Source organism: Palaemon carinicauda, chromosome 33, assembly GCF_036898095.1.
Source record: "Palaemon carinicauda isolate YSFRI2023 chromosome 33, ASM3689809v2, whole genome shotgun sequence".
Lineage (NCBI taxonomy): Eukaryota > Metazoa > Arthropoda > Malacostraca > Decapoda > Palaemonidae > Palaemon > Palaemon carinicauda.
This window is the reverse complement of record NC_090757.1, coordinates 3,509,940-3,522,535: the sequence shown is the minus strand read 5'-3', so window position 1 is coordinate 3,522,535 and position 12,596 is coordinate 3,509,940. Positions and strand designations below refer to the sequence as shown.

Genomic DNA, 12,596 nt, shown 5'->3' with positions numbered 1-12,596 from the left:
CTCCCTACCACGCTCACCTTCGTTTGCGTTACCGCGCATGGGCGCTTCCACGTTCGCCCACGCGCAAATCTTTGAATTACCGTCGCGCGAGCTCCAGGGCGATTCCCAATGGGGTTTTCGCAGCATGGCCAGCCTGGCGAGTTCTTCTGGAGTGTATTTCCAGAACACTGCCTCACCCCGTAAACGCAGAGCATGGCACTTGCAAGAATAGGAGAAACTTAAGGGAGATCTGAGCAACACTCCTCTTTCCTGAACCTGGGTTAGCCCTTCCCCGTCATTCCCTGGAAGGATTTTTGGCGGGGGGGGGGCTTTCCGTTCGAGATTTCTCCATCGGACAAGGGGTGACTGCTTACCTCTTCCTCTGGGAGCTTACCAGGTCCTTTCCCTCCTCGGTTACGGCCCGAGGTTTGGTTCAAGGAAGCTACAGGAAGATCATGGGTACTTTCCTCCTCTCGAGCTCAGGCACCTTGGCCTTTCGTCGTCAAGTATCTAACTTGCGGACAAGCTCGATGTTGTACCATCTGGACGCGCTGACTGAGGGCTTCCTTCGGGTGTCTCATCTGTGGAGGTCGACGACCTCAGACACCCTTCCATCCTTGAGAAGAGTTTGTTTGTGCCCAAGGACAGAGACTTGGACAGCGGCTGTGCGGAGGAAATCGACTTCCGTTTTCACTCCTTCAAGGCGCTCTCTTCCAGACTCTGCAGGGCTCCAGCGCCCTTTTCTTTCAACCACGTCGGCCTAAGTTATCGGCTACGACAACTGGGACAAGGTGTCCAATTGCAGTTTCCTCCTGTCAGGAACAGATGGCACGGGAGACTCCCCCGGGGGGGGGGGCATAGTCCTAAAAGGAGTTCACGAACTCTAGGATTGCAGGTTTTTTGCTGGGAGGATGCTTAAGGTTACTCATCCGAATGACAGCTTCCCGATGCCCATTCCCGCACAATCTCTGTGATCAGCCAAGGATATCGCGCCTGCCGTCTCTGTCAGCGAATTCAGTGTCTCAACCTCTTTGCCATAGCGTCAGCAAGAGTTGCCCAGTTGGGCAAAATGATCCATACTTTAGGCGAAGGTCTTCCTTAGGATCAACGACGGCTTCACCCCCGGCCTCCTCAGTCGTTCCTTTCTTGTAAGGAAGGATCTGAGAGGGGATGTCCTTAGTCGACCTCTTAGCCCTGATCAAGTTTGTCGAACAAACTTCGGCCAGCGTAGACCAGCAGAATCGATCAGACTGGTAACGAGGCGACAGGACTCCTTAAACCCTGGATCGGAAGGACGGGTACTTTCAGTTTCCATTCCATCCATCTTCCAGGGTTCTCGTCGAATTCAGCCTAGACTGCAAGTATTCCTGCTTATGATGCAGTGTGGCTATCCCGCCGTGGCATAGCAGGTTTGTTTCCCCAGAGAACTCTCCCTGCCTTCCTCTTGGCCGCTCAGGTGCAGGCTTCCGCCTCCTCTGCTGTTTGGAGGGCTGGTCAACTCCGGTAGGCTCGGGTTCGACCTTCTTCAGCGCCAGGACAAGTTTCCGGATGCTTACCATGAGTGTGGGCTCATGGTATTTTGCTTGGAGCCTTCTCTTCCTCTGCCTCAACATCTAGAGTATCTGGCCATGATATTGAGTCAACGGCCTTACCACGTTGGAAACCCCGCTTCTCGTCCGTCCAGCGAGGTTAAGCAACGTCGGTTCTGGTCGGTACTTGGATGGGTGACCACCTGGGGATGCCAGATTCTGTTACCACATCCTCCGAGCCTTCCTTTCAGTTGACTGTGGCAAGACTGAGGAGAGTCGCAGTACCTGTTCTCAGTCAAGCAGAGCTTTCAGCCCTACCTTGGAACGTTTCCTAGTTCTCCTTTCCTCATTGACACGTCTATAGCCCGAACGATCGCCTCAGGATAAGTTCCATGTGGGGCGGTCCAAGTTCCGGTGGCTTCAGGCAATGTTTAACCGGACTTCCTGGCCCCTATGGGACCAGCGGATCTATTAGACCTGCAATGGGTGTTGACCTATGGAGCCTCTTGATGGTAGTGGATATTCTCGCCCTTTCCCCACATTCTTGATGCTGTTCTCGGACTCGTCAAAGGAAAGGGGGGGGGGGCATGTTCCGGTCCAGGCCTATGGTCAAGACCTGAAGGATACCTCTCCATCATTCAGGCAGGCTTAGGGGCCTTAGTATGGCCCCCCTACAGATCCTACAGCTCCTGCCGAGTCGCCCCGTGCGCGTCGACTTCATGATTCTGGCGTATTCTAACCAGCAGGGGACGCATTTTCACACCTTCACATCTTGCAGTAGAGATACCAGGATGATTGAGATTCTCTCAATACCACCATCGGCTCTCTCATTCCAGGCAGGAGAATGTTCTCTCCGACTATCCGAGCAGAGCCTCGTAGAGAGAGTGTACCTGGGGGTCTTTGACCTTGGGTAACCAGCAAGTACTGGCCTGGGGGACCTGATACGCGACAGCTTGGAACCTCAAGCTTCCGCTGTTCTTCCCCCCAGTCTCAGACCCCGAGACTCTGGCAAGATGCATTCCGGTGATGGTGGGACAACTTCGACGCCTGCGTCTTCCCTCCTTTTTGTCTGTGGACAATGGGTCTCAACAAGACCAGGTTGTCTGTCAACCTTTCAATGGGAGGGCTCCACTGGGACTATGCGCAGAACGGTTTCTGGACCCTCTGCTTCCCCTGACGGAACTCCCGGGAGAGCTTCTCCCACGGTGCAGACTACTCAAGCAACCACACTGAGACATCTCTCCCGAACCGGGGCGTCGCTTCGGCTTCATGCCTGGAGACACTACGCCTCCTCCTCAAGAAGAGACAACCCGCTACAGTCGCGGTACGGAGGTCGCGTCATCTGCGATAGTCATCCACAGGGGTCTTCCAGGCAAAGTGAAGAGTCTAAGGTGGTTGGTGCCGTGGGAGATATACCTCTTCCCTTGAGGCCTCTTCTCCAGCAATAACGGTCTTATTGCCTTTCGGCGGGAGGAAACTCCTTTCTGCTCTCGGCAATGAAGCCTGTCGCTCAGCCTTTCCCTGACCTTCAGGCTTAAAGGAATAACTTTTTCCTGCCCGCTGGATCTATCCTCGCTCATGCGAAGCTACGATCGTCCCTGCCCTAGTCGGAGGAAGACCTCCAACTTGGAGCATGGCTTGGACTTTTAGTCCTTTAAGAGATCTTCTCAAGACCCTTTATGACAGGCCTCGGATTGTATTCCGCCTTGGGTCTCCTGCTCACTCTGGCCACGGCCAGTGTGTAAGCAATCTTCTTGGTCTCTTACGACTCCCCCCTTTCTAAGGAAGAGGGGAAGGCAACATTCAGGTTCGCTCCTGAGTTGTTGGCTAGACTCAGAATCTGGGGGTCCCGGCCCTTCGGTCCAATTCATTCAAGATTTCGAGTCTCCATTCTGTATCTAATGTCCCAAGACCTTCTCTTTCTTGCCAGTAAAGGAATCGAGAGGTTAGCGCTGGGAACAGCTGCAGTTTGTCCTCAGTTGCAGCCGATTTGGGAGCACAAGGAGGACACGGGGGAGAGTCACCAGTATACCTCTTCAGCCCGGACTCGAGGACATTCATCTCGACCTGTCTCCAGACCCTCCCCCGTCACGTCGCCCTACAGCACGATGTTGGATACATCGCAACGTCCCTCGCCTTCGAGTAATACTACTGTGACGCAGGGGCTACAAGCTGGAGTCTGGAAGCGTCTAATGACCTTCGCAGCCCGCTTCCTGCAGGGCGTGACCCACAGGAGTCTCGATACGTTTTCTATCGCTCTGTGGTGGCTACACAACAGCTGGTCTAACCTCAGGCTCCTTTTTGGACAGGTAGCAGAATGTTGAGGGCATTGTTTTCAGGTTTTAGTCTGCATGAACGAAAGAAGTATGTCTGGCTCTTATTTCTTTCTTCATCATCCCCTCTACGGGGAAGCAGCATCCTGGTCTCTGCATAGCTGACCTCGAACCTCTGCAGGTAAACCATGCTTCCTTGTGTTCCGAGTATTGAGTCAATACTGTCGCGTCCCCCATACCCTGACGAGGTGGTATTGGGAACGTCCTAACCCAGAGTTCCTTCTGGAACTCCAGGTCAACTGCCTAGGACGGGTCACACTTCTTCCTTCACACACAAGCTTACGTAGGCCACATGGTTCCTTGCGGAGCTTGTGAGGTGCAGGGACTCCTTTTCTCGAGTGCGACTCACTCGGATTCTGAGTCCCCGGGTAAAGCCAAAGCCAGTATGGCTGGGGACTTTCCACCCTACCTAAGGGGTAAGTCACCCTCTGTAAATAGAGTGGTTTGTATTTCGGTTACGGAACAAATGACAAATTCGAAGATAATTTGTATTTTTCCTAACCATACAAACCTTTGCTATTTACACATATTTGCCCGCCAGCCCTGTCCCCCAAGACAAGTCCTACCTCTAAGTGAAAGTGAGCATTCATCTGTGTGTGAGGGGGGGAGGGGTAGCTAGCTACCCCCTCCCCCCCCCCCCCCCGCTAACTAGCGCGGGAGTAATACACCCTCGTTAAATTCTAATGGCTCGCCATTTCAGCTGCGCTAAAAGGTAAACCCTCTGTAAATAGCTAAGGTTTGTATGGTTAGGAAAAATACAAATTATCTTCGAATTTGTCACATTTTAGTGTTTAAAAAATCAGAATTGAGTGAATTATCACATCAATCACATCAGCTAATAAGAGTTAAAGTATCTGTGAATATGCAGTTTGTTTTTTAAAAGGAAAAAGTATGTTTTAGTTTACAAGTTTTGTTGTTTTACTTTTTATAGAGAGGATTTTGCTGGTCAAAATTTTTGTATCATCAAGAGGTATTTTCTGAAATGTTCAAAATACAGTAAATATTTCTAATCTTTGTTAATGCTTTTTCTCAAAGCAAGCTATACAGTATATAGTTAATTCTTCAAAGGAGGTTTTTTTTGACACAGTATAAGGTGTTAAGTTACAAACTGTTTTAATGTTTTTGATAACAGGTAACATATTACTTTCTATATCATATTCCTTAATTTTTTACCTGAACATAACAGTATGGGTATTAGGCTTTATTTGTGCTTGGTTTTATGATAAAACTCTTCCACATAGAACGTTTTTCTTATGAACACATTGAATTTCATACTTCATGGACAAGCAAAGCTTTCATAATTACTACAGAAGTAAAAGACGACATTGTTTTCAGTTGATTTATTTAGTACTTAATTTTCAGACTTTTAATTTGTATGTACAGTAACTTGTATGTACAGTAACTATGTTAAATTGTAATACAATATTACTATAACTACAGGTTGCCCCTCCTACTTCTCCTAGTATAAGTAACTTCTACTGTTGCTTTATTACACAGTTTGGCCCTCTACTTCGCTGCAGCTGCCTCGGCTACCGTGCTTCATGTACAATGTATCTTACAGATTCACTGAGGGCATGTCTAGAATTGGGCCTCCTGTTTTACAGCTGTCTCGAGTGTGATTGGACGTTCAGCTTCCATGTTGCTGCTGTGCCTATTATTTAACCTTTGGCCCTCTGCTAAGGCTTCTTCCAAAATTTGACCCTCTTTTGCTGCACTATTGAGACTACAATTGAGCCATCACATTTGCAGCCATTTCTTCTAAAATTGAATCTTTTAGCCTTCAGCTTTGAGGCAATTGTGCCCTCGGCTTTACTATATCACTGCTCCATGTACCTTCTCCTGATGCTGCTACTGATTTTATAGGCCACTTTCTGCATGGTCGCCTCCTACATGGTTTACTGCATTTTGGCTCTCTCCTGCTGCTGCTTTATGACCTTCTCCATCTGCTAACGTTCACACCTAGTCTACAGTTAAGACCGCTGTCTTGTCTTGGGATAGATACTAGAGCTTCGAGCCTTAAAATCTGGTATTGGGCCTTCAGTTTAATGTTGCTGCTGCTTTTCAAATACAGTTCACCATTTTGCTTTTAATACATGCAATTAGCTTTCTTCTGCTGTTGCTTTAGAACAATTTAGCTCTCTCATGCTACCACCTTGTCACTACAAATTGCCGCTCATATTTACTGCTGCCTAGTCTAGACTTGGAACTTTTATTTTCAAGCCATATTATCTGCAATTGGCCATTCTTACTGCCCCTGCTGCTTCTGTTACAACTTGCACTCAGATAGCGTTTCGTATACAAGTGATGCTTTCTTCTGCTGCTTTACTGCAGTTTAACACTTTATCTGCTTGCACTGCAGCTGTCTTGTCTAGAATTGGGCTCTCAGCTTCACTGGTCGTTTCTACTACATTTAAACCACTCCTCATGATGTTGCTGCTGTTTCTACATAAACCTTCTCCTGATGGTGCTTTTAATAAAATACTCCTCCTCCTTTCAGCGCCATTGGCCCGCTGCTGCTTTTATTACAGTTGTCCCTTTCCTGTTTCAGCACAATTGGCTAGCTGCTGCTTTTATTAGTAGTTTGACACATTGCTTCTCAGCAGCCACTTTACCTATGCAGTTATGCCTTCAGTTTCAAGCCATCCTCGGCTTCAATGTTGCTGCTGCTTTCATAGTCAACACTCTGCTCATGCTCATATTGTTTCATTGAACACCTCCTGCTGATGCTTCATTACAGTTTGACCCTCTTCCTCTAGTTCCTTGCAGCTACTTGTGGGCCTTTAGCTTCGCTGCTATCTCATATAGAATTTGACCCTCGTCTTCATTGGCGCTAGAAATGCCCCTCTGCTACAGCTTCTATTACACAGTTGATCCTCTGCTGCTACTGTACTACAATATTGCCGATTACTTTGCCATCTCGTCTACAATTAGGTTTCCAACTTGAAATCGCAGCGTCTGCATTTGGGCCTACTTCCTGCCTCATGTCTGCATTTGGGGTCCCAATTTCACTGTTACTGCTGTTACATTTATCCCTCTCCTGAGAATGCTGCTGTTATAAATTGACACTGCTGCTGTTAGTGTAACTTATACAATCTGGCCCTTGCCATCTGCATCACTGCAGCTTGCTCATCTTCAAACAAATCTTGAGCTTCACTACCATCTTATCTCCTACATCGTCAATATTTGTGGCTCCAGCTTCCCTGCTGCTGTCCAATTGGCCCCTCGGCTCTACTGTGTCTGCTGCTGCAATTGACCCTTCCGACACTGCTGCGGCATATGTTACAATTGGCACTCTGCTGCTGCTTCAGTTTTGAGGTGGATCGTTTGCAATCTAGCCTACAGTTTTGCTGCCACCTCATCCACAGTTGGGCCCTCGGCTACACTGTTGCTGCTGCAATTGGCCCCTCTGCTGCTGCACCTCAATTGGCCCCTCTGCTGCTGCACCTCAATTGGCCCCTCTGCTGCTGCACCTCAATTGGCCCCTCTGTTGCTGGTCGATTATTTACTATAAATTGTTCCTCTCTTGCTGCTGCTTTACAATACATTTCACACACTCATGCTTTCAGTGCAAATTGTAACTTTGCTGCATTACTACAGTATGGCCTTCTCCCTTTTGACTTTACTGGCTACTTCAACTACAATGCCCACTTAATCTCCAATTGGGTTAGCTTTACTGTGGCCACGACTAAAATTGATGCCTCGCCACCATTGCCGCCTCTTCTTCAATTGGCCCTCTCCTGCCGCTACAAGTGGCATCCTGCTTCATGGGCTCTACCATTACATGTGACCCTCTACTGCATCCTCTACAATGGGCACTAGTTCTAGTTGTAATTGGTTCGCTCTAGGTGACACAGCAAGGTTTCTTAAGGTACTAGTGTGCTTATGAGCCCAGCCATACATAGGCTAGTATCAAACTGTGATGCAGGTAAATTGTAGCCTCCTGCGGACTTTCATAGATGTGTGGACCTTATCTCTGCTGATGGAAGTGTTATATTTTTGGTAGCACTACTACCTCACACTTCTGCAATGTGTATAGTGTACACATGCTGCTACTATCTAAATCCTGCTGGAATGGACAGTATTTTATATCCTGCAAGCTTTGGCAACACCTACACCTGCTGCTGCTGTTAATGCATCTTAGGTAGAGAACTCCTGCTCCAGTGAATGTGGCCAGTTTTTAATGTAATTTTATGAAACTTTGGGATATCTGTAATAAATACAAAAATAAAATTAATGCTCATTCTATACGAAAATATTAAAACGATTAAAAATTAATAAAATATAGTGGTTATAAGTTCTACTTCCTTATTTTATTTAGACCATACTCTTAATTTTATTTAGTTTATACTAAATTTTGAGTAGAAATTTTAGAGAAATGTAAAATTTATTTATTATGAAATCTGTACCCCAACCTCAACAGCATTACTTACATTTTACAAACCCTGCCTTTTTTTTTTTATCTAAATTAACCACCAAATTTGGGATGCTGTAATTTTGCTTTTTCTTTTAAAATATTTGAGATAAAAGGTTTAAATTTAAAAAAATGTTGTCCTTGGTTTACCCAATTTTCCTAAAAAAAAAAAAATCTAAATTCCATTTTTCAATTAATGTAGATGTAAAATATGTGTAACCTATTTATAACCCATATCTAAGGGAATTGCCGTCCATGACACATCGCTCGCAAAACTTCTGGTCAAAAACTTACGGGGTGGCTGAGGTAATGACCTTTTACTGGTAAAAGACTGGTTTATATAGCTAAGAATAGTAAAAAAATATTTAAAACTAGTTTATTCCTACGCCGATACAAACTAAAGAGTCCTTTAATGGGAAGTCTCCCTTATGTGGGAAGAAGTCTCAGTGAGGTAGGAGGTTTGCCCTCCTCAAAATACAATAGTAATAGCAAGAGATCAAAGTGAATTATTTGTGAACAGTGCAGCCAGCTTGTACGAAGCAGAGCCTTCTGTTCCATTCAGAGAGTTTTGCTAGTGTGAACCGATATGAACATTAGTGGCTTGCATTAATAATATATATTCAGTAAGTCGTGGCAAACAAACAAAAGCCATTCTTACCAGCATTAGGGAAATTTTAAGCGAGGACTTCAATTTCGATCAAAATTGCCATTCGTATATATGTTCTCATAAATACCCTTATAATGCAGAAGTCACTAACTGATGCCCAAGACAAAAGCAGTTAGTTGTCCCATTAGACAGATTAGATTATTTGTTGTGCAACAACAATGGGTTCTATAGAAAAGGTGTTTAAGGACCTGTGTATGTAATCTAAGATGGTGGTTTGTAAAATCTTTTAAAATTTGAGCTACCAAGTGGTTTATTTATTATTTATTTTTTTTTTCACTGCTTAGGTTGTGGCAAGCTTACTTATATCATGTTCAAGTGGCCCTTGGAGACTGTTCCCCGAGGATTTATAGGCACTCAATTTAGGTTTCAAGCAGAAGTGGTTTTTCTGGGGAGGGGGGGGGGGGGGGGGAAATTGAGGGGGGAACAGCCAGTGATGACGAATGTATTGGAGATTCTACGTCTAATATACAGATTCCGTTTTAGAGACATAGTAAGAAGTCATCCGGGTCATGAGTAACTTCTTTTGAGAGATCATGAAAGAGTTAAACCTGATATTATCAACTGGATTTTGGCCACACTCAGGAACAAAAGACAAAGATGGTTCTCTCCACCCTCTCGAATGTGATGCAAGATGAGATATACCTTGCAGTTCACTTACTCTCTTGGCTGAAGCTAAGGCAAGGAGAAAGACTTAAAAAAAAAAAAAAAAGGTAAAATCTCTGTCCAAGGCTTTAAGCATAGGTTCGTAAGAGGCCTTCTTTAAAGGCCCTTAGTAACAATCCCAGGAGGGGATTTTAGTTCTCGAGGAGAGCAAGACTACCGAAACTCCTCATCAAGGCTTAAGAGTTCCTCATCAAGGCTTAAGAGTTCCCCAAAATCTAAGAGGTCCTGTCCTTTCAGTTTAAAAAGCCGAGCAGTAGCCTTTCATTGGAGTGACTGAAAAAAGCCTTTTCCTAACACTAAAGGAGTCTGCAATAATGAGAATAGTGGCTGTAAGTGGAGCAATATTCCCCCTACAACCCCAATCAAGATTTCCCACTTGGCCAAGTAAACTGCTGTGTTAGACTTTCGGAGGTATCCAAAAGGCTGTTTTGCAATTGACTTTGATTAGACTTTCTTTTGGAGGAGACGCTGGATAGTCTTCAATCGTGAGCAATGTACTGCGCCGTGGAATTTTCTTATTTGAGGTTGGCATAGCAGGTTTGGCCACTCTGGAAGTCCTTGACATTTCTGTGAGAGGTTCCGGCAGGTCTGAGTACCACTCTGCAGCTGGCCACCTTGGGGCCACTAGCGTTATTCCAACTCCCTCGGATGTTCCGATTCTGTTCAGCGTTTGACGGATCAAACAGAACAGTGAGGAGTAGTAGTCTAGCCCATCCCATGGGTGTTCAAATGGGTCTTCCATCTCTGCTTCTTGATCTGGGATTGAGAGCAATACACTGGGAGTTTGTGATTGAGGTGGGTGGCAAACACGTCCACAAAGTCGCAAGTCTCTTGGTCGCAAATTTCTTCATCACTAGAAGAAGCAAAGACCATTCTGAATCAACTGTCATCCCTCCACAGCTCATGGTCTTCAATGACATTTCTCTTCCCAGAGATAACCTCCAAGAGAGATTGGGACTGTGTCCACTTGAGAATCTCTACTTATATGTTATGATACTTAACGGGCGAAAGACACTGCCTCCTTGTTTGGAGGTGTCGGTCACACCAAGAGCATGGAGTGACCTTTCAGTCTTTGCGAAGTGGAATAACGCTAGTTGCGCAGCTTTCATTTCCAGGAAGTTTATGTGGAAGTTCTTGTTCTTTATTGACCATAAGGCTGAGATACTTTTCTTTCCCAAATGAGTGCCCCACCCCTGGCAACATGCACATGAGAACAGCAAGAAGAGTGGGGAAGAAGCTTGAATAGGTGGTACCGCTAACAGTTTCTAGTCATTCAGCCACCACTGGAGGTCTGATATTATTTCTTTGAGGTACTCGCAGCAGGGTCGCAGGATGGTCTGAAGCTTGCAACCACTGACTCCTCTAAGCCCACTGCACTGAGTGCAGATGTAATCTCCCCAGGGGGACGAGTTTCTTTAACAAGGAGAGGTGACCTAACAACTTCTACCATGTCAGGGCTTTCACTGTTCTAGAAGACACTTCTATAGGGGTGAACATTTTATCTGCAGTCTGACAAATCTAAATCTCAGCTCAGCACGATCGTTGAGGCAAGGGGGATCTAGACATGACAATGATCTGGTATAGAAACATCAATCTGATCTGGTTCAGGGAGTGTAGCTACCGTAGAAAGGGGATCCACAATAAAAACAAACCCAGTTTCATAATGCATATTATTAACACTAGTTGATAACATGTTAATAAAATTAAGGTCATTGTCTACCATGACAGAAACCTTCAGAGTGCTCCTGCCACAAAGAACTAAGTGGGGAGATAAAGCAGGTCGCCAAACTTACCTTCCTCTGCTTTTCCTTGCTAACAGAAGGCGAAGGAAAAGAACTCTCTCTCTTGGCTCTCTTCTTATACCGAGAACAATCTCTATCCTACCGGGAGGAAGACCACACCCTACAATACTCCCGTGGAGATGACATTTTTTTCACCCTCACACTACAGACATACTGGGGAAGGATCCACTTCTACCAGGCTCATGAAGGTACCACAAGGGCGAGCATTACAGCCAAGGCAGGAACGCTTCATATTAAGACAGTTGAAAGGAACAAACTTAACTCACAAATACTGGATAAGCATATGACAAGGTATATCCAAGACAAGTACAAGCACTTAAAGATCGCAGAGCAGGCGATGAGGTATTCCGATTGTAGGAGTGGAGGCAGCCATGTCCGACCACCTTCATGGCCACAAGCATTGAGAAACTAACGCTTGATACAAGTGGGCAGCGTCATGGACAGCAGTTGCCTAGCAATGTAACACGACGTAATTTGCCTATTTATTTTTTTATGATCTGCTCGTAGAAAACAAAACCAGATGTAGCCCCATTAAATATCTCAAAGTTTGTATCCACGTAGGAATACTCTATTTCAATGCCTACTTCATTTTGGATTTTTGAAACAGCACTTATCCTAAGTTGTTGCTGTCTAGCAGCTTCAAAACTAACTCTTATAAAAGCAGTAAGCTATAAAGCAGTAAGCTATGATGGCAGTTAATACTTTAGATTAATTTTTCACCATTAGGGTAAAGGGAAACATTTAGCAATACAGTACACACTTCAGTACAGTAGCTATATTATTCTTCTGTAAGTTTAAGAAATAAATTACTTTCTATAATTTGATATTCCGGCTGCAAACTTACAGCTCCAATCACTATTAAAAGGGGCTTCAGCATTGGTGAATTTAATACTGAAGTGATGCAGTTTCACAGTGAACTACTAAGCATGACCCCTGCTTCCTAAAAATAGTAAGGACCTATTTCCAATATCCATTTCACTAAATTCTCAGACTGTTAAATATTGTCTAATTTGTACATACCAGTAATCTCTTGCCAATTTAACTTTGAGGGTAATTCATCCTAGGTTCATTAATGGTCAGGTTCCCAATTTTTCTTCATTTCACGAGAACACTATTCACTTCATCAATTGCAAATTTTCAGCTGTAAGAAAAAAAAAACCTCATTAATTCTATGAAAACAATAACTGTCAGTTTACAGTATTCTCCTTGTAG

General features: G+C 45.0%; 1 long non-coding RNA gene and 1 pseudogene across 1 annotated transcript in view; one reads left to right on the top strand and one right to left on the bottom strand.

The window, feature by feature from the left end:
* The first annotated feature begins 1,617 nt into the window (after positions 1-1,617).
* LOC137626368 (5S ribosomal RNA) lies at positions 1,618-1,736 on the top strand (annotated as a pseudogene).
* Positions 1,737-6,300: 4,564 nt separating this feature from the next.
* The window catches only part of LOC137626054 (uncharacterized), a 31,238-nt gene continuing 24,942 nt past the window's right edge, over positions 6,301-12,596 (bottom strand). Inside the window, exons 2-3 of the long non-coding RNA XR_011040969.1 lie at positions 12,405-12,525; positions 6,301-8,048 (exon numbers count right to left, since the gene is read on the bottom strand). This is a non-coding gene — a long non-coding RNA (uncharacterized lncRNA). The remainder of the gene's footprint in view (positions 8,049-12,404; positions 12,526-12,596) is intronic.